Source organism: Artibeus jamaicensis, unplaced genomic scaffold (assembly GCF_021234435.1).
Source record: "Artibeus jamaicensis isolate MK-2021 breed Jamaican fruit bat unplaced genomic scaffold, CSHL_Jam_final contig_851, whole genome shotgun sequence".
In the NCBI taxonomy this organism is placed as follows: Eukaryota; Metazoa; Chordata; class Mammalia; order Chiroptera; family Phyllostomidae; genus Artibeus; species Artibeus jamaicensis.
Window position 1 is genome coordinate 11,237,336 of NW_026521986.1, and position 26,827 is coordinate 11,264,162.

Consider the following 26,827-nt stretch of genomic DNA (forward strand, 5'->3'; position numbering starts at 1 on the left):
TATTTTAATAAGGTGACACTCACATTGGGAAATGGTGAGTTCAAAATATATTTTGTAAGTCAACCTTCATTCATTTGGTTAATCAATGACTTTAAAAAGCCCTGCCATAAAAAATAAAAAAGTACAAAGCCCCAGCATAGTACATGCTAGTTTATTTTTATAACTACTCATGAATAAGGAATGTAAAGCACTGATTTATTTTTCTAAGAAAAGTATTTGTCTTGAGAAGGGGAGAATATTAAAGTACCATGGACATTATAAAGTTTGACAGGATAGAAAATTTCCCCCCTGACATTTTTGGTTTCAATTCACTGTTTTCTGTTGTTTCTGATTCTTTTACCACTAATGAAAACCTCATTCGGGGGAAACTTTTCCATTTAATTTTCGAGCGATTTGGTTGGATTCCTTCCCTGGATGTGAGACAGCTGTCTAGACCTGTTGAAACCCTGGCGTGGGGTCTGAGAGGTGGTGAGTCACTGGGCAGAGCAGCGGTGCAGTGTTCACTCACCTCGTGATCTGGGTGATCCCTTTCTACAACTTCAGCACTCCTGTCTAATTCATTCAGTTCTGGTTCTGTGGTGGGGAGGAGGGACGGGAAAGGAAGACACTGCCCGCCGAACTCGCCTGCTTCCAGCTTCTGCTCAAGGAGGTAGCGTGATGGAAATAAAGCACAGGGGAGGGTGTGGTCCGCTGTGCTGGAGATGAGTTGATGCAGCGTGGTGGTGGCTGGCTCCAAGGTCAGGTCCTTTGGTAAAGGTGGCTGATGTGATTTATTTTTCATAATGAATTTGAATTTTATCTTTAGCTGTATATTGGAATGAAACTGAAATTGTGTAAGCCTTCAGAGTTTTGTCAGCTTGGTGAGTTCATGGCTATGAGAGGACTGGAAACATGGTGTTATTCTCATAATTCTACTTGATTAGTGATAATTCTGTGACTTATTTTACATACACAGCCACAGATGGAGGTTATTTATGGGTCTCTTTCAGATGCAAGTCTTTCAGATGCATGTCTCGTGTGGGGAGTCTTTCTCATGAGGCATAAGGCTGGCCAAAGCATTTAAGGAGTCCCAAAGGATGGGACTCCTTCATGGCCTTCTCTGGGCTCGCTTCCCTAGTCCCCCAAAAAGGGAACTCCAGCCAGGCCTCTGGTGGCTGCCGTCCTTGTATTATTGCCTAGAAGTTCCCAAAGGGTTCTAATTGAACCTTTAGCCATCTAGATTATTTGTAAACTATGTCCATCATACTGCTATTTGGAGAGGATTATACTTTTATAATTCTTAGTAAAATGTTTCTCATTTGTTAATATCAACGTAAAGAGAATATTAAACTAGTTAGAACTAATTGTAAAGCATAGTTTTTCTTTGTGTTTTTTTAAGGTTTTCTTCTTTCTTCGTTTTTAGAGGGAGGGTAAGGGAGAGAGAAGGAGAAACATCAATGTGTAGTTGCCTCTCAAGTGCCCCCCACTGGGAACTGTTTGGCCTGCAACCCAGGCAGGTGCCCTGACCGGAAATCCAACCACTGACCCTTTGCTTTGCAGGTCCTCACTCCATCCACTGAGCTACACCAGCCAGGGCTGAAGCATGGCTTTTCATTGGGCCTAGAGTGGTGGCACAGGAGGATACGGTCTGTAGGATTCCTGCACCCAGGTACCAAGTTTGTCTTGTTCTTCATTGTCTGCTTCAGTGTGTGGGACACAGTGAGTCCTAAGTAAATGCTTACCGAGCGAAGGGGTGGTTGTTGCTGTGGAGTAGCTATTGCAGTTGATGGAAAAACTGGTGAGGTTTTTAATTAAGTCTCCTTTTCCCAGGTTCTACAGGTTTTGTTAGTGGTAAAGGTTTTTTAAACACTTTTTTGACAGGTTGCTTCAAAATGTTAATAACACTATAAAATTCTTTTTACATAATATAACCAAATAGAACAGAAGTAACTAAAAATATAAAATCTTGTAGGCTAATTTAAAAACTGTAGAACATGTAGTATTACATCTTTTTTCATCCTCTTTAGAAAGGGTTGCATTGAGATACCTGCCCTCTGGCCAAGATTTCAGTTACTTGACTCAAAGCCCAGTGTTTAGATGGAAGTACAAGAAAGTTTGCACAAGCAAGGAACAGTAATGAGGTTTATTTAGTCCCTAGCAAATTGGAATTTATTTTTGTAATTCTAATAATTAATTATAAAAAATGTTATTTTCTTGACATTTAATAGAAAGTTAATGTGTGCTAATATTAAATATTTGGTTTTTTGATAAATCAATATGAAATATAAAGAAAAGGTGGTTATTTGAAGATTTGATCATCCTAGTAGAACCTTACGTTTCTTCAATATAATGCAGCATTGTCGTGTGACATGTTGCACCTGAGATGGTTATTGGAATGTCCTTCAGACACTCTAGACACCAATCATGTGGGAGCCAGGATGCAGGAGTAGGAGGGGAGATAAGTCTTATGCTGACAGCTTTTGAGTTGAAAAGTCCCAAGATTTTATTTTTATACCGTAAGAAATTTCACAGTGTCATTCTGTCTCTGAAAATACTTAGCCTTTTATAATATCATGTTATAACTTTGCAGCCCAGTATCTAGAGTGAAGGAGGTGGTTTATTCACTGTATGTAAGACTTTAGTGGAATTCTGGATACTGTCTGTTGTTTTTAATACTTCTATAAGGAAATAATCTTTTAGACCAATCAATATATCAATTTCGAAAACTGGTCACATTTCATTATTGATAAAGAGCTTTACCTTTTTATACTTGTTGTAGTTCCTCCTAATCCTTCTGATGGGATTTGAATGAGTAAAAGTGAAATTGGTTTCAAATAAAAGGCACTTGTGAAATTGAAGATCTTAATGTGTTCGAGATAATTTGTACAATAGAACCCTTGGAGAACCAACAAATACACTTGCAGGAGCCCTTTCTTGAGACACTCTTGTCGTGATTAAAGAATTTTCTTGATGTTTACGATCTTGCTATGCTAAGTGGGTTAAGCAAAATAGTTTCTACTGCGTGGAATTTATTGTTTGTTTATTTTCATACTCTCCCGAGGAGATATTTTTATTACTTTGATAGAGAGAAAGAGGGCTAGGGAGACAGAGAGAGAGAGAGAGAGAGAGAGAGAGAGAAAGAGAAATATTGATACAAGAGAGAAGCATCAATCCTCTGCCTCCTGCACACGCACCAATCAGGGATCGAACCTGAACCTAGGTGTGTGCCCGGACTGGGCATCCAACCTTTTGGTGCACAGGATGATGCTCCAACCAACTGAGCCACCCGACCAGGGCTCTACTGTATAGAATTTAGATTTGTGAGACCAAACATAATATCTACACATGTATATACAAATCTGTGGCATATATGTATATCTGTAGGCATAGTTACAACGGCCTTTTTCTCAGAGAGGAAGGAAGTCAGTAGGATGACTTCCCTGCAGTGGTGCCAGGCTCACCCAGTGGAGACCCAAACGCATCCTCCTGGTGCTGAAAGCACTTGCACCGAGACCTCCTCTGCACAAGCTCTGTGGAGCCCATCCTTTGGTGCCTGTGTCAGTGGGAGGCAGGAGAAGACCTAGACCCCCAGTGGATATAAGAATGTGAAATCCAGACAGTCTTGGATATGTTTTTCTTTGCCTATCAGTTTCTGTCCCAGCGATCCTATTATCGTCATCAAAACAAAGCATAACAAGACATTTGTAAAAGTTAGATGTCCATGGTGTTAGAACATTCCTTTTTGTGGGTGTTAAGACACTCCAAACCCGGGGCTCTAGTTTCTGTGTGTGCTTAGCAGGGGTGTTAGAGACAGCCAGGCAATTCATGTCCCTGAAAGTAATATCCGTGGCCACCTCTTAGGTGCCCAGAGCCTTGACAGATAGTGTGGAGCTACAGCCGTTCCCAGTCCTCTGGGACACAAAGAATGAGTTTATTTATTTCAATGGGATCAGTGTAAAATTCTCAATCAAATTAGCATTCATTGTGAAGAAAATAGAAGTATGTCATTCTGTACTTTTCCTGGGGGTTATGGGAGAATGTTTTCAGATCAGAGGCACTCCAGAAGACAGAGGCTTAAAGAAATCCCCAGACTGTGCTGATTTGTGGTTGTTAGAACAGGGAATGAATGGGCATCAGACTTTTCAATGCCTGACACTATTTCCCATCTACAGCTCCCAGGTTTTATTTCTTTTGCTCATTGTAGAAGATCAGGAGATGGGATTGATTTTTTTGCAAATAGTTTGTGTCCTGAGCAGGACTGTGAGAAACAAGACTGACCTCTTTTCTTTTGGTTCCTGGGGAGCAGTGTTGACATTAGGCACTGCTGGGCTAGGCCTGGGAGGGGCTTGCTGCTCATGCCTTTGTTTGCACAGAGAGGTCCGCAAGCTTGGACTCTTTGGACTTTACCTCCACGCTGTTGAGGGCAGTTTTTGTATCATGTGAAGTAATTGCAAGTGGCACTTGGAGCTTCGGGAGAGTTTAAAGATGCTGATTATGTGGTCCTTGCCAGAAAAGTCCCGAAGGGGGAGTTGGCTTCTGGCGCTTGTTCTGTGCCCATGAGAACCAGCTCCTAAATGTGGGGCGGGGGGGGGGGAGCACCTTCACCCCAGGACTGATTGGTGCCCAGAGTTAAAAAGCTGAGCAAAAGCTAGCAGATGCCAAGTTTAAGTATAAAATATTTGTGAAAATGAACTTTAAAATTGGGCTTACATTCTGTTTGGGGAGAGGAAACTTTTTCATGTGAAGTAATTGCAATTTTAGTGGAAGACAGCATATAATCTAATTGCTTCATTGGCAGTTTGTACTTATCCAAGATTAGAAAGAAAATCCATTTAGGAAGCTGAAACCATGACTAGAAATTTTGACTCTCCCTGAACAGGGGGAGAAGAGGAAAATTGGAGAAACTTCTCCAGAAAGTGTGACCTCTCGTGTTCCGTGTTCCCTGACATGTTGCGTATTCTCGGCTTTCTGAGGCTCTGATGGGAGTCTGGGATTATAATCAAGGTGCATGGTCCCCCATTGGGAGAAAATACATATTGATATGTGTCTACCCCATGTATTAAGCAAGATAAGCTGTTTTCCTTTAACACTAGTCCTGAGGTGAGAGAAGTTATGAGCCAGAGCTGAAGCTGAATCCTGTACACCTACCCTGATCACTACAGAATCCCAGGGAAATCCTTTCCTGGGGATTTTCTTTGAAACACAATATGATTTCAGCACGGCAGAATCTGTCTGTTCTCAGTTGTAAATGGAGCGACAGTCTGGCAGTCTCTCTGACTGGTTGTACTGGTGGTTAACTATTTCAGTGCATGTGCTCTGTGTGGAGATATGCATTTGGTATTAATATTGCTCAACATAATTATTTCTTAACTGTGCAATGCTGTGATGAGGCTAAAAGTCTTACTGATTATAACAGTTGGATGACAAATATTTCTTACCCAGTTGCTGTTGCCAAGTACAATTTCCCTGTCAGATATTGTTGTAGTCGTACCAAGCAAAAATAAATAATATAGATATTAGGTAATTTAACAGAATTTTCAATTAAAATCAAATAGTTTTTCATGCCTTTCTGTTTATTTTAAAGGATTTCTTTTTGCTGACTAGGTAATGCTAATTTTAGCTCATTTGGAAATTAGAAAGGGACAAAAAAATTCTTATCCTTCTAATGTTAATATTTTCTCAATTAAAATATGAAAACTATATTTGAAAGCACATTGCCAGTTGATGTGCTGAGCAGATCCTGTGGCTAAAGAGGGTTGGCATCTAATCAGACGATGTCACAGGACAGGCGCTGTCTGCTTGACGTCTGTGATCTTACCGCACTGACCACAGGAGGAAATAGTGCCAGGAGCCGTTGTGTGCGTGTTCGAAGTTGTAGAAGCCTGAATTGGACCCTTTACCTTCTGTTAACTTCTACATTAGCATTGTAGTGAAAGGAAACTTTCTAAGACATAAGAAATAAAGAGTAAAGCTTAGACATTACTTTATTCAAAAATCCCTCAGTTCAGTCAGGTTTCTCAGTACTTTGGCCTTTAACATGACCTCAAATGCTTGCCCCCACATTCTGATTGTTCTACCACTGGAAAGCTCCAGGTGTGACATTGTGCCATTAGGTAGTGGAGAGTTCACCATGCAGTTACTTTTTGTCTAGCTATTCTGGGATTTGGGAAAGGCATATACTTTTGATATGTGTATGTATGAGTGACATCCAGAACATTCATGTATTGTCCACAGTTATGTGACTTAGGGCTCACTGTGAAAGTTTATTGTTTTCTACAGTTTACAAGGTCCTCTGGTCAAAGGCAATGTATGCCATTAGCTTTGTGTTTTGTGGCTAAAGATGTTTTCTTGTGGCCTCCAGGACCAGCCCTGTGAGGCGGAGGATGGAGCAGCTGCTGTCATCCCATTTTACAGACAAGGAAACTGAAGAAGCTTGTCTGATGCCCTTCGGCTCTTACAGGGCAGCCGCCATTCTTTTCTCCTTTCTTTCTTTTGGCCATCTTTCTAATGGTGAAAACATCATCCATACCAGTGACTATGGTATGGTATGGTAATAACAGGAGCTGAGCTTTGCTGATCAGTCGCCATGTCCAAGGCAATGTTCTAAGTGCTTTGCATATATCAAAGCACTTAGATCTCAATCTCAATCTTATAGAATGTGTATTGTGCTCTATTTAGAAACTGAGGCGCTTTTAACACTTGTGTCAGGGGGTAAATGAGAATCATAAATGAATGTATGTAAACTGTAAGCAGGCCCTGAGCTCTCAGTAAATGATAGTAGTGACGATGATTATAGCATGTGTGCGGTTGTAATTTCTGCTTATGTATCATCATCTTCATTGGCCATTGAGCTCATTGTCCACGGATGGTACTGTTTTAATGTTACTGCTGAGCGATCCATTGAGTGTATGTGCAGCTGTATTCTGGGTCTTAGGGTCTGATTTCAGTTATGTACTTCAGCATCTGGTTAATCACCTGGTCAATCAAGTTGTCATGTTTAATCCGTGCAGACTGGTGCTATATTGAACCCATAGAGGCCTATAGTCTGGCCACCCACCCTCATGCCTGGGGCACTTTCCACAGGTTGAGTTCTGAGGCATGAACGCACTTAACTCGACCTTTGTGCTGACTCCAGCTGCTGGAAGTCTGTACTCCAAAGCAGCCGTCCCAACCTTTTCAGCAGCAGGGACTGGCTTTTTGGAAGACAATTTTTCCAGAGTCGGGGGGTTGGGGATCTGGGCGGTGGAGGGTGGGGATGGTTTCTGGGTGATTCAAGTGCATTACACTCAAGCTCACCTCCTGCTGTGCAGCCTGGTTCCTAATAGGCCCTAACGTCAGCCCAGAGGTTGGGGACCCCTGCTGTAAAGATCTTCTGACATCAAAAACAAGTGTAGCATGAATTTTCAAGTTGAAATAAAGAGGACGTTGTGAAATTGGCTGAAAAGAAATTTGGGGAAGCTGAAAATATTTTTGCATTAGGATGTTCTGTTTCCCTTGAACTGTAGCCAAGAAACTCTTCATAATAGCCTACATTTCAAATCCAATTGTACAAAAAAAAACACAAAAAAGTGACAACAGTATAAGTATATAGCTGTTTGCCCTCTTGGTTTTCTCCCTTTTGAAGTTGGGGTGGGAGAATAAGGCCCTCACTCTTACTCTCATGGCATGTTTCCCCTTGGAGTCAGCCTGTGTCTTCCAAGGTCGGAAAGGTCCTGCTGGCGTCACCACTGTGAGTCATCTCCACAGGGATGGAAGCCAAAGGTGCACCAGAGAGTTGCTGCCATTTTTGGTCCTAGGGTTTTGATCTTCTTTGCTGTATCCAGTACGAAGGCTCTGTTTTTAATTACTGTTAACAAACATGACACTACCTTGAAGAAAAGATCAGGAAATTTAGATACTAATTTTGGTTTCAGTCCTGTAGCTCGGGGTGGATGGCTTGATTGGCCAGGAAAGTGAACTCCACTTGGCTTTTGTTTTTTTCTCTGAACCAGTGAAGTGACATTAGTTCTCTTGGAAAGGGTAATTGAGATAATGGGTAAAATTAATCCTCTTTTGCTGGGGAGTTGAATTATCCTTTATAGGATATAACTAATGTTAGACCTGAAGCTATACTTCTGGCAACAGGGAAGTCTCTAGGTGCATATTTTCCTTGTTGTTCTGATATAGAGCACCTGGAAGTTATGGGGATTTTAATAGAAAACCATGAAATTTCAATATGTTTAATTGGATCTCAGGAACTAAGAATGTCTTTGCTAGCAAAGAATGATCACTTAAGTTGGCATATGTATCACAAAATCCCAAGTACTGGCTCAGGGTTGGATGGAGGTGGGGAACTGCCCCAGTGAAGCATGATTTTTTCAGTGGGGGGGGTTAGGGGGGTTGGGGAGTGAAGGGTAGGGTGGGGATGTGGGGGATGTACCAGTTTCCTGCTATTGTTCTTCCCTGATTTGTTCCGCTGTGCGTGCTTTGTTGGTATTTGCCAGCAGAGACCCTGTGGCAGAAGCCAGGGGTTGATGAAAGTTCCCCAGGAGAAAAACTTTAAAATTGAGAAAATTGTCTCCTACCAATTTAATTTGTTTTGTTAATAGGGAAGAAGGTCTCTATTATCTTATTTTATTAACAGGGTTTAAAAATGGTTGGTATATGTTTATTGTAAATAATCCAAGCAATAATAGAAAACTTAAACTACCAACTCTTAACACAAAGATATATTTAATATTTTCTAAAATATTTTAATGTAATTTTTGTACACATATAATATAAAAATACATATCTACACATACAGTTTTTTACTTGGTTTTATACTCTGTCATATTTGTTGTGATGCCTTACTGATTTTTTAATGACTCCTGCACTGATGTTATAGATTTAATTTATTTATTTTATTTTTATTTTTATTTTTTAAAATTTTATTTAGTTATTTTTCAAGTAAGATTTAATTTATTGATATTTCTCTGAATGTCTATATATACAGCTAGAGAGGATTTTCTCTGGGGCTCTGTACCCATTTATATAAAATGCTCTAAAATCTTAGTAGGAAGATGAGTTTATCAATAAACCAAAACTTCAGAGAAGTTATTGGTTCTGGGTAGCCAAATTTTTCATGCAGTTAAGCGTTCATCTAACTAGTGGACACTAAGATTTTTAAAAATAAAGTCAACGAAAAATTTTCTAGAGTGTATCGGATACATTGTAGCTGCATACTTTGGCTCAGGGAATTTATCCTAATGAAACAGAGACATGTACAAATATGTCTGTACCATGGTGTTCATTGCCACACTGTATTTGAAGGAAAATACTTGAATATATCATACAGCAATTTATGACTATATTCAATGCTGATTCAACAATGTAGCCATAAAACTTTTAATTCTAAAATATTTGAAAGAAGGGAAAATAGTCATAGTGTATAAAAAATGCTTGTTAGGAATTGTACACAATGCTAATTTTATTAAGAAAAACACTCTTCTCTTTCAAATATATTTATGTACTTTTATCCTTCCAAAAATATATTTAGGTACATGCACTCATAACTTCATGTTTTCTCTTATTCAAAAAGTGTAGCATCCATATGGAAAAGCACACAGGTCCTAAGTTTTCACCTTTGATAAATTTTACAGACTCAACCCACATGTATAAATTAAAGATTAAAATATTACCAACAATCCAGAAGCTCCTTCATGTCCTTTCCCATTTCACTACTGCCACCTCCATGGTTATTAGAAGTAACCATTGTCCTGACTTACATCTCCTTGGATTCATTTTGTCTGATTTTGAATGTTACAAAAGTGGAATGATATAATATATACTGTTTGTTCTGACTTCTTTTGCTCAATATTTGTAGGTATAACAGGGCTGCCCCACCCCTATAGAGTATTCCTTCAGGTAACTGTAGTCCAGTTTATTTACTACTGAACATCTGTTTTTGCTCCCAATTTTGGGCCATTATAACTAATGCTGTCATAAACATTCTTATATTCATTTTTTAGGCACATACCTACGTTTGCATTGTGTATCTGTGCCCAGGAGTGGGGTTACTCAGGGTGGATGTGTGTTTGTGCAGTGTTAGTAGACAATGCAGAAACCCCTTTTGAAATTAGTTGGACCAGGTCACTGTCACTAACAGTGTGCGGGAGTTCCAGTGGCTCCAGGGATTCAGCAACACTTACTCTAGGCTATGATTTTAGCCATTCTAGTGGGTAAGGAGTGGTGCCCATTGTTGTTTAGATGGCATTTTCCTGATGACTGGGGAGTATTAGCACTTTGACCTGAACAACTTCCTTTCGGAGGAAATCTTCTGTTATTAAATCTTGTGCAAATTCAGCTTTATTTCAATTGTAATGGGAGCTGTTATCTTCCTGTTGGCATTGAGGATGTATTCTGTGCCAGCTTCTCAAAATCACCAGACCCAGCATTTATTCTGCATCCTTTTAAGTGGGCTGTCATCAGTAGGTACAATTTGTTGTGCATCCAAATTTTGCTGCTTGATGATCCAATTAAATGTGATTTCTATTTTGTGTTTGAAATCATGAAACATTTAAGGTTAATTATCTGCTTTACATTGTGACTAATTAAGATGTTGGTCAAAGAATTCAGCTCAATAAATTCAAAAGGAAGAACTTTCTGGCTTTAGTGCAATAATATTCTCTAGACCAGTATGTCAAGAGTAACTCATCATCCCCTGTTTTTATTCCAAGTAACTTTGAAAAGAATCTCACTGTAGAATAGAAAATTACAAGTGTATTTAATGTAGGTGCAAAGTGAACTTGAGACTTACGTCTGAGTCCCACAGCTCCATGGAATGTTTGTGGTAGAATTGTCATCCTGGAGTCTGGTTCCTAGCTTTTCATATTGAATTCACTTTGATCACGAAATGACACTAAGAGATCCTTTAATTATCAAATTGTTGGTCTCAGAACAGGGAGGCTTTGTGGTAGGACTTCAGTTTGCACCTTGAAATGACATGGAGACCCATTGAGTCCCGAGTACCCAGGCTACCCATTATCACACATGTTTTCTCATTTAATCCTCATCAGTACTTCAGGAGACAATGCTATACCCATATTGTATATGAGGAAATTGAGGCTGAAAGGGGTTAAAGGAACATAATGAGGATAGGTGGCAGTTCCCTTACTCTGATTTTATGATTACATTATGGAAAATTATAGTGTTTAGAATCTTTGGCTTAAATGAAACAAATGCCAACTCTTTAGATGTCCTGTGGCACCAGAAGTATATAAAAACGTGGTAGTTGTTGAATCCCAGATGAAGGCCAAATAGGGCATTGTATGGAGAGAGTTGTTCTAGTTTTATTCTGTCTCATATAAGCGTTCTCAAGCAGGCATCCTGATTAAAGGTGCATGTATCAGTCCATGTATACTAATGGCAGTGGTGATGAAGTTAGAGAAATTTAGGGCTGACCCTCAATCTTTTTAAAAAAAGCCCAATAGCATGTGTCTATTGATGTTTATTTTTGACCTTGTGGTTCCTGAAGGACTCTGTCAAGGGACCTGACTGTTACGGAGATCTAAGTTGTGTAGGTTGATAACCTTAACACAGATAGAAAGGGAAACTGGCGTGAGGCAGGTGCAGGCACAGGGCTACAGGAGTTCACAGCAACAGGAGACATATTTCAGCTGAAGCCTGGGAGAAACGCTTTCTGGAGAAGGTCGTGTTGGAACTGTCCTTGAAGAGTGGATAGATTTTGGACACTTAGAAATTGGTATCCGGTTGGGGGCAAAGCCACTGTGAAGTTTATCTTTTCCTAACTCTGAATAAATGCCAATCAGTTGAGTACTGTAAATAAAACTGGGTTTTACAACAAAATGGTGTGTGTTGCAGATACCAGCCCAGTCACTCCCTTCATCTGGTCCTTTACTCTGGAGGTTCGGAAGCATGTGCTGTGTGAGACAGCACATCCTATGCCATACCTTCTCTATATTCTTTACATATGCTCTTCTCTCTGCAGGAGTTGCCCTTGCTACCATGTTACTATATAACAGAACTTGGCACTGAGTAAGAACTTGATAGATCCTTCAAGAGTGAATGCACAAGTTAAGGATTAAGTGAAATAGAAGACCATGCCTTTTCACTGAGTTCATATTTGATTATGAACAGGTACTTGTTTGGGTTAGTTGCAACCTGATCTAAAAAATCACTGTGCTGCAACAAGTTGGTTTAGAGGTCAGAGGAAGTGAGAGTGTAGTTTTGTAACTTTACACAAAAATTGTTTATTTTTAGCCAGGATTGCTTGTGCGCCATTGTTTGACCAAGTGAATGACTGCTGAAAATGGTTTGACTCTGAATGATTGTTTTTGTTTTTTCCCGCTTATTCTTTTTTAAAAAATATTTGAACCAGGAAAAAGGAAGGAGAAGGATTTATGTCCACTCCTTGTATTGCTTATTTAAATTTTTGTTTATTAAAAAATATTTTATTGTTTATGCTGTTACAGTTGTCCCAATTTTTCCCCCTTCACCCCCCTCCACCCAGCCTACTCCTCACTTCCATATTCAGTTCCCACACCATTGTCTGTGTCCATGGGTCCTTCATGTATGTTCTTTGACTAAAGCCTTCATCTTCTTTCAGTCAGTCCACACTTCCCCCCACTCCTCAACCCTCTTATAGCTGTTGGTTTATTCCATGATTCTATGTCTCTGGTTCTATTTTGCTCATTTGTTTGTTTTTTTTATTAGGTTCCACTTTTAGGTGAGATCATATGGTATTTGTCTTTCACCACCTGGCTTATCTCACTTAGCATAATGCTCTCTAGTTCCATCCACACTGTCACAAAGGGTAGGATTTCTTTCTGCTGGGTAGTATTCCATTGTGTAAATGTTACATAGTGTTTTGATCCACTTGTTTACTGATGGGCACCTAGGTTGCTTCCAACACTTGGCTATTGTAAATTGTGCTGCTATGAAAATTGTGTTGCATAGGTTCTTTTGGATTGGTGTTTCAGGGTTCTTAGGGTATAATCCCAGCAGTGGAATTGCCGGGTCAAAAGGCAGCTCCATTTTTAGTTTTCTGAGGAAATTCCTTTCTGTTTTCCACAGTGGCTGCACCAGTCTGCATTCCCACCAACAGTGCACTAGGGTTCCCTTTTCTCCACATCCTTAACCAGCATTTGTTTGTTGATTTATTAATGATAGCCATTTAAAATTTCTTTTGGGTTCTACAGTGTTGTTGGTTGGGACCACCAGAAAAAATACTAAAGTAGAAATCTTTGATTGGTGTATTTTTTGTGTGTGTGTGATTAGATTTGGTTCTTTTACATTATGGCCTTTTGGTAATTAGTAGTCCTTGTTGAAGAAATTTCATAACAACAATAATTACTATTATTGAGTATTTTATTTGTACCTGAAACGTTGCTAAAGACTTGTTTCCATTATCTCATTTAATTTTCATTTTCATCCTGTGAGATGTTGACAGATGTACGCACGTTATTAATAAGACTAAAAATGGTTTCTATAGGTCACATGAAAGTGGCTGAGCTGTGATTCGAACTCCCATCTGTCTGCCTTCAATGCCTGAGCCACTATTTCTAATGTTCTACCCTAGTTTTTCTGTGTTTATGCTTCTCCCCCCACATATTATGATGGTAGGATGCATTCTTGTTTTAGTTTAAAATAATACTTTTGATTATCACTAATCTTTATGTATTAATATCTTTTGGTTTGACACCCTTAGCTATTCTGGTCAAAACTCTTTGATTTAGTATTGTGTGTATGATACTGAGAAGTTGCATTTATTTTTAAACAGCTACAAGGAAGAACATAAATGATTTTGCTTTCATGGGTTACCTTTTACTGATTGGCAGTTCAGGCTAAACAGATTCTGACAGTTCTTAGACAGAACTCTGGAGTTCAGATGTTTCTTACTAATTTTTGTGCAAAACAGCATCTCAGGTTGCTGTCGTGTGGTCTCACTGTGCGCAGACGCAGTGTGGAGAGAGGCAAAACAACCCTTTACATGTACAGTCAAAGAGCAAAGAGGGAGGGTAAACCAAGGAGAAAGGGGGGCTGCACATGAACTGGTCCATCATCCATCGGATATTTAGATTTGCATTTGAAAAACAATACATGTAAAAATTTCTTATTGTTATAAGTAATTAACATCTACATGTTAAAAACATAAGTATCAATTTTGTGTCCTATAATACTACAGCAGATAACTGTTTATTATATGTTGGTCTGCCAGTGCTTGTGGGGAAGGGTGGTATGCTTTGCAAATCCAACTGAATGACATGTCTAGACAGAACCAAATGTATAATTATATAAAAACACAGCTCAGAAATTATGGCTGAAAAACTTTAATAATTATTGGCAACTGTATGCCGTGTTATATTACTTCATATCCTTATTTTTTTGGCTTAGTGTTGTAGAAGAGTTAAAGTTTATTTTTAGAGAAAACAAAAAATGTCTAAAATGTGATAAATATGAAACAGGTTTTTAACTAAAATATGTTTCCCACACAAATATATGTTTCTTGATCTGGAAAATTGAAAAAATGTAAATAAGAATTATCACTCTTGCATTACATTTGGGCAGAAGAAACCTTTTGAAACTAACTCAATAGGACAACAAAACTGCCAACTTTAAATCCAAATGTCCTTTAAATGTAGACTTATACAGACAGTTGATATCATTGTGTACAGTATATTTTTTAACAGTTCTAACTGTCCCGGTATCTGTCTGATTTTTATTTTCTTTGTTCTCCCTCAAGTAGTCTTCTAGGCAACTGCTCTTCTCTACATGAACTCTTAATTTTTCACAGGAGAGAAATTCTAGCACCTTCTCTTCCTCTGTTGAGCTGTTCCCTCCAAATCAGGCCGTTATAAACAAGCTGCAGTGAACACTTTATTGTTGAGTGTAAGAGCTCGTTGTGCAGCCTAGACGCTGGTCTTTCTTTTTAAAGATTATCTTCTGCCGTGATTTTTCTCATTTTAAAGCTGTCATTCGATAATGAAAAGTTGTAAATGTAATTAAATCTAATTTATGAATTTTTAAAAAATGGCTATTACTTACTGTGTCTTAGAAAGACTTTACCTCCCCTCCAATCTGTAAAACATTCTCATTTGTTTTCTTCTGAAAGCTTCATGGTTTTAGCATCTGTTTAGGTCTATGATCCACCTTGAACTCGTTTTTTCCACTGCAGGCTGTACTGTTACCATGCAGTCTTTAAGAAAAAGTATTATCTCCACTTTAGAAATGAGGATTTTGGTGCTCTAGACATCCTATGTAATAGTAAATTTGAGTTAGAGTTTTAGAACCCTTTGAGGATGATCACAATGAAGATGTATGTTAGGTCATATCAGTTACAGCATTTTGGTCAAAGTCTTTCTTGAGACATACCTCCATTATTGTCACAAAACTATTGTCATCAACAAGATGAATATTCTTTTGGCAACTGGGTTCATCCCATAATGAAAACAGTGGTATTGGCTGCAGAACAAGACCACAGCCTTGATGTGTGTGTTCTTTACCAGGTGGAGATGTGTTTCTGAACATATGTCCTGTGGAGCAGACCAGTATGATTTGCCTGTTAAGATACTGACTCATATTGCAATAAGAAGTTGAAGTAAAAGAACCAAATTGATTGAGCCTATTTAACCTGGCCTACTTAATTGTTTCTGCTAAATATAGTATGGGGCTCAAAATTGCTATTAGTTTTCAGTTCTCTCAGGGTTATTTCTCTTATTCCTACTATTTAACGTCTCTCCTCTGACAGGGTAGAAACATCCCTAAGTACCAGCATCTCAGGCCAAAGAGAACTCTCAGCAGTTGATATGGCTTTGTTGATGGTATACATTTTGGGTTCTTACTATGTGATAGTCATGTTGCAAGCATTATATGTCTTAAAACAATCTGGTTTTAAAGGGGCAGTTAAGAAATGTTTTCACAGCACACACTTGGGGGTAGTATGGGGGAAGCTTTCTAGTAAATCTTCTGAATGGTGGCTTCTCATAAGCTCTTACAAGTGTCTGAATTGCAATAGGTAACACTGTCATATACTGGTAATTCAGTCAATTCTGAGATGTGTGGAATACTTTGGGGGAAAAGAAAGGGCTTTGTGTATTGGATATGAGTATGTCCAAGACATTGTACTAGAGGGATATGAGTAGGACACTGAGAATCTAATGTTACTTCTAAAGGGAGCTTCATTTTGTTATTGGGTTGCCATCCATCAAAATGTATGATTACACATTGTGGGGAAAGGCTGTCCTGTACTTTTAGCCGAGCTAATGAACATAATGAGAACTGTTGGGAGACTTCACTGGAATATACTCAGATTCCATTGCAGTGCTGGTGTTGCCCGTGCTGCAAATTGTGCTGTGTCTGTGCAGATAGCAAAGGAAACTGGCCAGGTTCTTGTAGTTCCCTTTTAAAGTGGCCTTCTCACTAAGGAAACATTAGCTTCAGCTGATAACTCTCAAAGAAACTAGGACAGTTCCCAGGTTGCTCTTTATTTGTAGAGATAAACAACCGAGCATTAATAGAACCATGCGGAAAGCAACAGTAATAAAATTCCTTGTGTTCTGATTATATCCTCTCAGCAAGGTTATATTAATTTTTAACCTAAAAAGTTTGCCTAAAATGAAGACGTGTATGCATTATGAGCTAAATTAAATGCTTTTTAAAGAAAGCATTTGTTTTCCTTAGTGTTTGCTACTTTTTCTCATTAAAATGGACTAGATTGATGTTTCTCATCTCAAGCATGTTGACCAGTTAGTTTTGTGAACTATTTTGTATTGTGCACAGGAACCAAATTGAATGGCCTTAGTTATTTTTTTCTTTCAGTGTATTTTGATAACAGTTTTCTCTTTCACATTTGTTCTCTCCATTTGAATTGAATGAAGTAATGCTGTGTGAATGCTCTCAATCTGTTAATCTATGTAGTAGATAATAATTTTAGGGATATAAGTCAGACTGGCTTTGCCTGATAACTCATAGACGAGGTTTTAGAATGTTGATACAGAAAAATTTTCTGACTGCTTGGAACAGCACTTTCAATTGTCATGTGAAATCTTCGAGTCAACACTGTGCGTGAGTTTTATAAACGCACCATTGGATGCTGCCTTGTCCAAGTGAGTGTCGACTATTATTTACAGGTAAAGGACTCTTTTTATAGCTACTGGGTTATTTGAATCAAGTAATATTAGCTTAGCTATTTATACGTTGATATGTTTAGAAAGCATTTTCTCTACAAAGAGGCATTAATCATTCATTATTTGTTCCGTCAGATGATGGCACTGACATTCTTTTTTTTTTTTTTATATATCCCCCCCTCCCCCGGCACTGACATTCTTATTGTGTAATCATAAAATAGCTAATTTTGTCGTGTTTAGTGCCAAGAGCAGATGCACTTTCTAGTATAAACAGCATGCAAACCCAAGTCTGGATGTATTATTTAGAAGCATATTAAAATCTTCGTATTTTTTGTGATTTAAGAAAGTAATTGCAGTTTGCATTGTGTCAAATAAAAAAAAATGCGATTGCTGCCACAGCTTAAAAACTGAAGGAGCAAGATGTGGCCCACGTGTTTTCACATGTAATGTGTTATTTTGAGAGAATGTGTCATCCATGAAGGTTTAGTGCATTAACTCTGGAACCAGCCTTCCTGGATTCAGTTCTTGCCTGTGCTGCTTTGTGATGTTAGGCAGTTACTTAAACTTCCTGTGCTTCAGTTTCCTCCTTTGTAAAATGGTAATAACACTGATAATAGTGTGCACCTTTTATGGTTGTCAGGATGAAATAAGTTGATATAAATAAATTGCATAGAACAGTGCCTGGCACATGGTGAGGGCTAATGAGAAGAGTTTAAAGGGCAAACAGGCAGATGTGTGTGTTACAGTGGCTTCTTCTATATCAGTTCCAGTTCTTTTAAAGTAAGTCTGTGATGTTCTGATTAGTCAACGATATTTGAGGAGTAACTTTCGTAAGTATTCTATACTCTCCAAGGCCATACACAGGAGTAAAAGACATGGTCCCTTCTTTGAAAGCTTGTACCGTATTTGAACAGGTACACAGATGAAAACGTTAAGTAGCAATGTGTAAGTCCGAAGAGAGGACTTTTTTTGTAGTGAGAACACAGAAGAGAGGACTTTTTTTGTAGTGAAAACACAGGAGATAAAGAAGTATAAAAGGTGAATTTTGACCTTGGAGGTCAGGAAACAAAATCCCATCACAAAAAGTCTGAGCTTGGCTGTATGAGAACCACATATTTTTATTCCGTTACAGAGCTATCAGTCATTCATTTTAGGTGAGTTCTAAGTTCCCCTGTTTTGGTTTAAGTATCATCCTTGATTTCGGCTGAGCTCCTGTTACTCTCCAATAAAAACCAAGTGCTCCAGCCTTGAGCTTCCGGTCTTTCCAGGTCTGTTGCCATTTTCAGGCCATTGTGGTGTGTGCTAATTCTGGAAGATTCTGGAATCTCATTATTCCCCCTCAGCCTCTTGGAGACCTTCCCCTAGTCTTCAAAGTTGACTTGTGTCTCAGCTCCAGGATACCTTATCCAGTCACAGGAATTAAGTCCCAGCTTCCGAGGCGTCAGCCTTAGTGCTTGATTATTATTCTGGGGGGGTGCTAACTCTGCATGAAAGCTCTTTGAAAACTATGAAGTGCAGTACAGGTGTAGGGGGCAACGTTGCCTTATCTTTCTTGCTTTTTTTTTTTTGCCTCTTGTATGCTTAACCTTTCATCCTCCTCCTTGCCCTGCCCCCCCCCAAGCTGATAGCTCCTAGAAATCAGAAGTTTTATGCTAATCAATCTTGGCCTGGAAAGAAATCAAGGCAATAGGGAGCTGTAATGACTGAGTGAACCGAAGGATGCTCTGCCAGGTGTGGGCAAAGGTAGAGACCACAGACACAGGTGCGGCTTTGTAGTCAGTGAAGGCAAGAGAGGAAGGATTTCAATTCGACAGACTGGTACAGGTGTGGAGGTTATTACAGTGTGGTACCAGCCCTGTTCTTTACTCTGTCCATTCATGTCTCACGTGGAAGGTGAGGAAGGTGATGTCGTGAACTTCCTGGGTGGTGTTTATGAGGCGTAGATGAAGAGATGTTCATGGAAAAACTGTTTTGTTCATTTAAAGTGCTTATTAGTTGTTTCTAAAAGCAAACAAACAAGCAAACAAACATGATAGGCAGAACTTTCAGTCATGTATTGGATAAGTTCAAACGTCATGCTTGGTCCCAGCCAGGAGGTTGATGTGATTAGGTGAGGAGGGACAGGAGCTGAGGGGAGACCTTTCTGACTGTGGCTGGGTCTGGTCCTGAGCTTGTGGCAGCAGCTGGGGTAGAGGTGGGGGTGGGAGTACCAGGAGCTTGTGAACACCAGGGTATTCAGATTGAGACAGGGAAATGATAAAATCAGTGAGATATTATTTTACATCTGTGGACAGTTTACCTTGGGGAACTTTCTGAGTGAGGCCTTATATTACTGCATTTTATGAAGAACCTGTGAGCAGTGAATATGAAACCAACTTGTAGATGCCCAGCTGCTGCCTCTCTGTCCTGAAGATTTACAGTAGATTCTGGTAGGGATGGGTTTGTGAAAGAAGGAAGTGAAGTAGGCAGCCTCAGCTTCGGACAGTGACTTTGGGATTTTGATCCGGGCAACTTGACTTAGTTTCTGTCTTAGTGAATTGCTCTGATGCTTCAGCAGCCTCAAAACAAGTTGTGGGCCTTTCAAGTGGCTGTGTAATTGGGAACATTGTGAGAAACCTCTTGCTGAATGTTTTCTTCCATACTCAGGATGAAAAAAATACACATCTCTGATATTAACTCAGCTCTCTGAATACTTACAAAAAATGTTTTGTATATCAACAAAAGGAGAGGGGATGTAGGGCTGATCATTTGTATCACTTTACATTTGCATTTGGAGCTCTGTGTTCTTGTGATCTCGGGTAAATTATGTAATTTCCAGACCTTAAGGTTCTCATCTATAAAATGACACTGTTGGGCTAGTGGCCTGTTGTCACTCCCAAGCTGGGAAAATTGCATATTATAAAAGAGCTTGCAAAATATTCTCCTAGCCTTCTAATCATACACAGAAAATCTCCTAGAGGAGCCTGAGAGTTTTTAGGAGCCCTTTTCATTCAGTGGTGTTTATTAAGGACTTATTATGTGTCTGGGAAAAGTTTGGGGGCTGGAGATACAGTCGTGAACCAGGCAGGGTCCTGCCCTCTGGATGTCTGCATTTTAAGGATAAGAGATAGGAGCTAAACTCACAAACACATGAGAGAGGTGACAGGAGTTACTATTGCAGTGGTTGTATAGTACAAATGGGAACAGTCAAGGACAGCCATGCCATTTAGCCTGGGCAGAGGGTGGTGGTGAATGGAACAGGTCTGGTAAATGGAGCAGGTCTGGGTGGGGGTGGGAGGTGTCCATATTCTCCTAAGTGTGACCTACTTGGGAGACAAGTTACCTAGAGTTTGAAGTTTGAGAGTCTTTTCTCTACATATGTTATTTGAAGATTTGGGACTGGATGAGATCAGCTGGTGACTGAATTTAGATAGAAAAGGGACTTCTGAGGACCAATCTTGGGCCTCCAGCATTTGGAGGCTGGGTGGAGGAGCAGAATTGAGAGACTGGTTGGTTGCTCTTGGCTTTCATTCAGCAGGTCTGTGTTAAACACAACATGTACTGCTCTTCCTTTAAGTTCAGAGACAACCCGTGCCTGTTTATACTGTGTGTGTGTGTATATATATATAATAAAAGACTTTTAAAATCATAATACTCAGTAGTTGCAAGGTGCTGAGAGGTGATAGCTGTCTATGGTGAGAGCTCCTTACCTCCCCCTCCAGCACACTGGTGCCTGTGACTCCCAACACCTAGAGGCTGGCAGCCACTCTAGATGCCCGTTTCCTTCTGGGTCAGCTGGTCGAGTTGGATGTTGATTGACTTGGTTGTATTGATAACAGAAACCTGTAGTACTTGTTACTGTAATTACCTAATTAAAGTTTTATGTAATCTGACTTGCCCTGGTGAGTGTGGCTCAGTGGATTGGATCATCATCTTGTAACTGTATGGATGTGGCTTCGATTCCCTCTTGGAGCACGTACCTAGGTTGCCGATTCGATCCCCATTCCAGGAAAGGATGATCCCTGGGCTGGACGCATATGGGAGGAATCTAGTTGATACTTCTCTCTCCTGTTGACATTTCTCTCTCTCCCTGCCTCTCTCTGTAAGGAGCAATGAAAAAAATGTCTTTAAGCGAGGATTAAAATTTTATGTAACCTGATTAAATATGAGTATTATTAAAAAAAAAAACTAAACAGCTTGAAGGCCTCCACAGGAAAATCTCCAAAAGAATGCTGCTAAGTTAGGTATGGTCGTGGCAACAGTGAAGGACTGGGGGAGTGATTGCACTTCTGTAAGGGTTCTCCACTTGCTTCTGGAGAGATTTTGGGTCCACTCTGATAAAAAAGGGAAACTGGAAATTATGAGTGATGATTTTTTGAGTGTGGTTTGTATAAAAATGTCTAGCCTAACAGTCAATCCAGAGACTGGTTATTTAGGGAAAAGACATTGACTCTGCATCAGAAAATGGGCAAAGGAATTTATATTACTTTAATTTTAAAATAAAGTGACTAATGTGTGTGTATTTATCATTAAGTGCTTAAAGCAGCCTTTTTAATTTCTAAGATGGTTATCCTATTACCTTGGTTAAATGACGTTTAGCTGTATGAGGTTCATAAAAAGCAGTTACCATTCTGGCCAAGAATGAAGCATAGGTAGATACATATTGCCCCCTCGCATAACCAAAAGAAGGAAAACAACAAATGTAAAAACAAAAAAAAAATTAATCATACCTGCCAGAAAATCGAACTGTATGGATGAAAACTAAGGAGTTAAAGATGAAACATTCATTTAGATGGGTAGGAGGGGCAGAGATAGGCAACTGGGTTGGAGGGAATGTGTGGCAAGGTGGCAGCTAGAGGACCAGGTGGTCCCATATTTGCATGGGGATAAATCAGGAGGAACAACTGGGAAGCAAGACAGACCACGCAACCCAGGGTTCCAGCATGGAAAAATAAAACCTCAAAACCTCTCACTATAAAAACCTGTGGGGGTTGTAGCGGTGGGAGAAACTCCCAGCCTCACAGGAGAGTTCATTGGAGAGACACATATGGTCCTAGAACATACACAAAGCCACCCACTGATGAATTAGCACCAGCAGGGCCCAATTTGCTTGTGGATAGTGGGGGAAATTGACTGAGAGCAGATGAGGGCCAAGCAAGCTTCATTGTTCCCTCTGCACCCCTCTGCCACATACAGTGCCATAATGCAATGACCTGGGTTGTCCCACTTAGGTGAGTACCTAAGGCTCTGCCCCTTAGAATGATTACATTTACAAAAATGTAAATGATTACATTTTTGTCTGGTGCTACCAGACAAAAAAAATGGCCCAAGTGAAAGAACAGAACAAAGCTCCAAAAACAGAACTAAGCAATGAAGAGATAAACAACCTATCAGATGCAGAGTTCAAAACACTGGTAATCAGGATGCTCACAGAAAAACGGTTGAGTATGGTTGCAAAATAGAGGAAAAAGTGAAAGCTATGTAAAGCAAAATACAGAAAAACATATAGGGAACCAACAATGAAGGGAAGGAAATCGGGATTCATCAGTGGTTTGGAGCAGATGAAAGAAATCAACATTCAATTAGAGAAGAATGAAGAAGAATTCAAAGTAATGAGGAGAGGCTTAGGAACCTCTAGGACAACTTTAAATGTTCCAACATCCAAATCATAGGGGAGCCAGAAGAAGAGGAAGAGCAAGAAATTGAACGCTTATTTGAAAACATTGAAAGAGAACTTCCCCAATCTGGCAAAAGAAATAGACTTCCAGAAGTCCAGGAAGCTCAGAGTCCCAAAGAAGATGGACCCAAGGAGAAACACACCAATGTATATCATCATTACATTACCCAAAATTAAAGATAAGGAGAGAATCTTAAAAGCAGCAAGAGGAAAGTAGACAGTTACCTGCAAAGGAGTTTCTTTAAGACTAGCAACTGATGTCTCAGAAGAAACCTTGTAGGCCAGAAGGGGCTGGAAAAAAGTATTGTAAGTCATTAAAGCCAAGGACCTACATCCAAGATTGCTCTATCTAGCAAAGTTTTCATTTAGAATGGAAGGGCAGATAAAGTGCTTCCCAGATAAGGTCAAGTAGTTCATTATCACCAAGCCCTTATTATATGAAATGTTAAAGGTGTTGCATCCGCCATCACAAGAAACAGAGGTTCGGAGACTTTCAGAATTTTCAAGATGTTACTTTATTGGCCAAGTTTTACCTGCGCAGGGGTGAGCTCTCTGAGTGTCCGAGGACACTATGCTCAGGAGAGTTGCAGATGAGAGCCGCGCCCTGGCGCTTACAGCTATGTCCTTATATAGGGGTATGCAAGCAAGCTTTGAACAGAAGCAGATGTGGCTGTTAGCTAGTGGCTAGCTCTAAACAGCTGATTGCCATTGGCTTATTAGGGAAATTGGCGGTTAGCCCTTTTAGGAAGTAAAAATTTCCCTGCTCCTGGTCAGCCTAACTTTAGTTCCTGGTCAGCCTAACTTTCACCGGGGCTTGTTCGGGATTGTCCCTTTTCAACATCTGTTTTGGACCTCAACAAAAGGGACTCGTCTAAGAAAAAGAAGATGATCAAAAACCACAGTCAAATAACAACAGACTCAAAACCACCAGAACCTAAAAAAACAACAACAAAAAGAAACTAGGCAAACAACTAGAACAGGAATAGAATCACAGAGATGGAGATCACATGAAGGTTTATCATTGAGGAGGGGGAGGAGGGAGAATGGAGAAAAAGGTACAGGGAATAAAAAGCATAAATTGTAGGTACAAAATAGACAGGAGGAAGTCAAGATAAGTATAGGAAATAAAGAGGCCAAAGAACTTATATGTACTACCCGTGGACATGAACTAAGGCAAGGGGGATTCTGGTGAAGGGGGCTTTGCATTGTGGAGGGGAATAAAGCGGGGGGAAATGGGACATCTGTAATAGCATAATCAATGAAATATGTTTTAACTCCCCTTCCACAAAAACAGTTTTATAGTATGTGCCAAAAGTCTTCAGAATAGTTATATACTACTTGACCACATCTAGTACTTTATGTAAAAACATTTTTTTGAAATTCAGAAAAATTTATGTTCAGGGGTGGTTATTACTTTATTGTTTGTAACATGAAGATCAAGTGTAGCCCGTATGTCAGGTGTTGTAGACAAGGTTAAGTTGTGGCATGTACATCCAGAGGACTATTGTATAGTGATTGAGCACCTGGTTTCTGAGGAGCACTGAATGACATGGAGAAATGTGCACAGGATAAGGGTACAAAAAAAGCATTTTACATAATGTGATCTCAATTTAAAAACTACCATAATATTAATAGAGTATATTTCTGGGTGGTAGGATGGTGGGTGAGTCTTGTTTATATTTTGTACTTATTTTAAATTTTATAATTTTCCTGAATTACAAACAGGTGTTCTTTTTGTAACTACATAATAACCTTATTATAGTAATGGATGACTTGAAATACAAAGAGGCCTTTTGAATTTGGTTACTGTTGAGAGTTGGTGTTTCATAGGATAACTTTCTAAGAGAGAGAACATGAATGGAAATAGTAACAATTAGTTTTAGTCTTTAAAATAATTGTTAATTACTTATATAAACAAATTACCTTTATTTAATAAATATATGCATATATAAATAAAATTTCTATTCATATAATAAAGATTATAACATAATTAATCTATAACTATAGAAAGAAAATTGCTTTCAATATTTATAATTATTAGTACTCATTTATAATAGTTATTAAATCTTTATAATAACCAAGATAGTTGAATCAAATAGAATTTTCATTTTATAAATAAACATATCCTCCGAAAGGGTCCCCACCCCACCCTGCTCCAGCTCACACAGTTGGTGGTGGCAGATTTTGAACCCACATTTTCCGATTTTGAATCTGTTGATTTTTCTGCTCCTGGCACTCCGTTCTAATCTTTTCTTTAGTGAAGTTACATATGGAAAGATGGAATACTGGGAATCCAGTTTACTAGTCCTAAACTGAAGAACCTCTGTGGGTAGAAGAAAGTTAAATAAACTGGATGAGGCACAAATCTCTCTTTGAAACGGGCATTTGAGAGCAGAAAGGCTGTTGGAAGGAGCCTACATTTATGTTTTCAGAATGGGTGCACGGGGTGGAGTGAAGGAAGAAAATAGTAGAGCTGTTACTGAGCCGTTGCAAAAAATAAACTACAATTTATTAGTGTTCAACACTGAGATGGAAACGGGGACCCTCGTTTGGGTCCCATGTCAGATAATAGGTGCCCCCTGTGGAACACTGGTACCTGAGGATTGTTTGGGACTCCGTCAGGCAGAGGGTGGAGAGGGACACCCCCCCCCCTTTTGTTTGCTTTCAGCCTAGTGCAGTGTGCTGAGTTTACTCAAATAGCTTACAGATTATGTTAATCAGTTTAATTTAAAACAACAGCTACAAAATTGACAGTTGGCTTAAAAAGAATTCTACGACGAACCATGGGTTGAAGGTAATGTTGATAATGCAAATACCACTGAGCTGTGAAAAATCAGCAGAGCCGAATCTTATTCCAGTACAAGTTTTATCAACTATGAATTAAGCTGAAAAGTGAATTTTCTCAAAGAAAATTTAGTTCTCCCTTGTGGAATCCTTATGCAGTTACCAAAATTCTCCAAAGTGGTGGAGATGGTGCCAATGGCCAGCAGCATCAGGGCTGATGTGTGTATGCCTCAGGGACCAGTGGGTCATGTCCACCAGAAGCCACTGTTCTTTTAATGTAGTTCGATTTTCAAAAAATGCTTGCTATTTAGCACCCATTTGTTGAGTATCTCTTAGGTATCAGGTGCCGTGATAGGGCGATGAAGAAGACAAAGCCTTTAAAGAGCTCACAGTCTAAAAAGGTCTGCATTATGTGCTAGCATTGCAGAATGAGACTTTCAGTTGTAAGGGATTTGTGGAGTATCTCGTCCAAGCCTGTTAGTGTTCAGGTGAGGACTTTTCTACCAGGCGCCGAACAGGGCTGGGTGCCCACTCTCGGAACCTGGAAGCCATCGGAATTCCTTCTTGACTTGGTGTCATTCACAGAATCAGCCAGCTTCACAGAATCATCAGCTTCACAGAATGGCAGCCAGTTTTTTTTTTTTTTTTCTTTACTTGCTATTTACAGTTATGTGACCAGGCCTGATTTATGACTTAAATTTTAGCCAGTAGGCATTGTTCACTTAATTCAGTTCAAAAAACCCCCTTAAACTTGAATCATGTAAAATGATTGAGTTTTCTTCTTAAAAAATAGTGTGTGTGAAATCCTGTGTGTTCATTTTATTTAGAGTGCAGAATATCTTTGCTGGCTACCAAGATTACTAGAAATAACAGCATCCTAGACAACAGAAAGGAGCATCCTGCTATGATAGTATCATTTGACACCACCTTTCACTTTTGACATGGATCAGAAAGCAGCATGCCCTGAGTCAAGGTTCTGTCATGGACAGCAAGTTTATTATTTTTAAGTATATGTCTGAAAGAACCCCTCGAAGTACCACTTTGTAAGGAATAATATAGCATATGTTTTAGACTTGAATTATTATAATAGAAACAGGCTTATTAAATACTCATCCATTCCTGTGCACTGTTCTCAACTGAGTTAAATCAAGGAGGAGTTTCTCCCATTAAAAAGTAACTTGACTTTCCTTATGTTTTCAGCTGAATTATTTTTGTAATAGTTGGTTAACAGTAGCACTCTTCTGAAAGTTTAATGGATTTTACTATTTTCCTCCACTTTTTGGATGGTGATGGTGGTATATTA

At 39.3% G+C, this 26,827-nt stretch overlaps 1 protein-coding gene across 10 annotated transcripts in view; it reads left to right on the top strand.

The window, feature by feature from the left end:
- SIPA1L1 (signal induced proliferation associated 1 like 1) overlaps window positions 1-26,827 on the top strand; it is a 330,234-nt gene that overhangs the window by 82,696 nt on the left and 220,711 nt on the right. For 9 of the 10 annotated variants that reach the window (XM_037127445.2, XM_037127433.2, XM_037127485.2 and 6 more), the window contains one exon: window positions 1,540-1,648. The exons of the other annotated variant lie outside the window; for it this stretch is intronic. The gene's annotated coding sequence lies outside the window, so the exon portion shown is untranslated. The remainder of the gene's footprint in view (window positions 1-1,539; window positions 1,649-26,827) is intronic. 10 annotated transcript variants of the gene reach the window in all.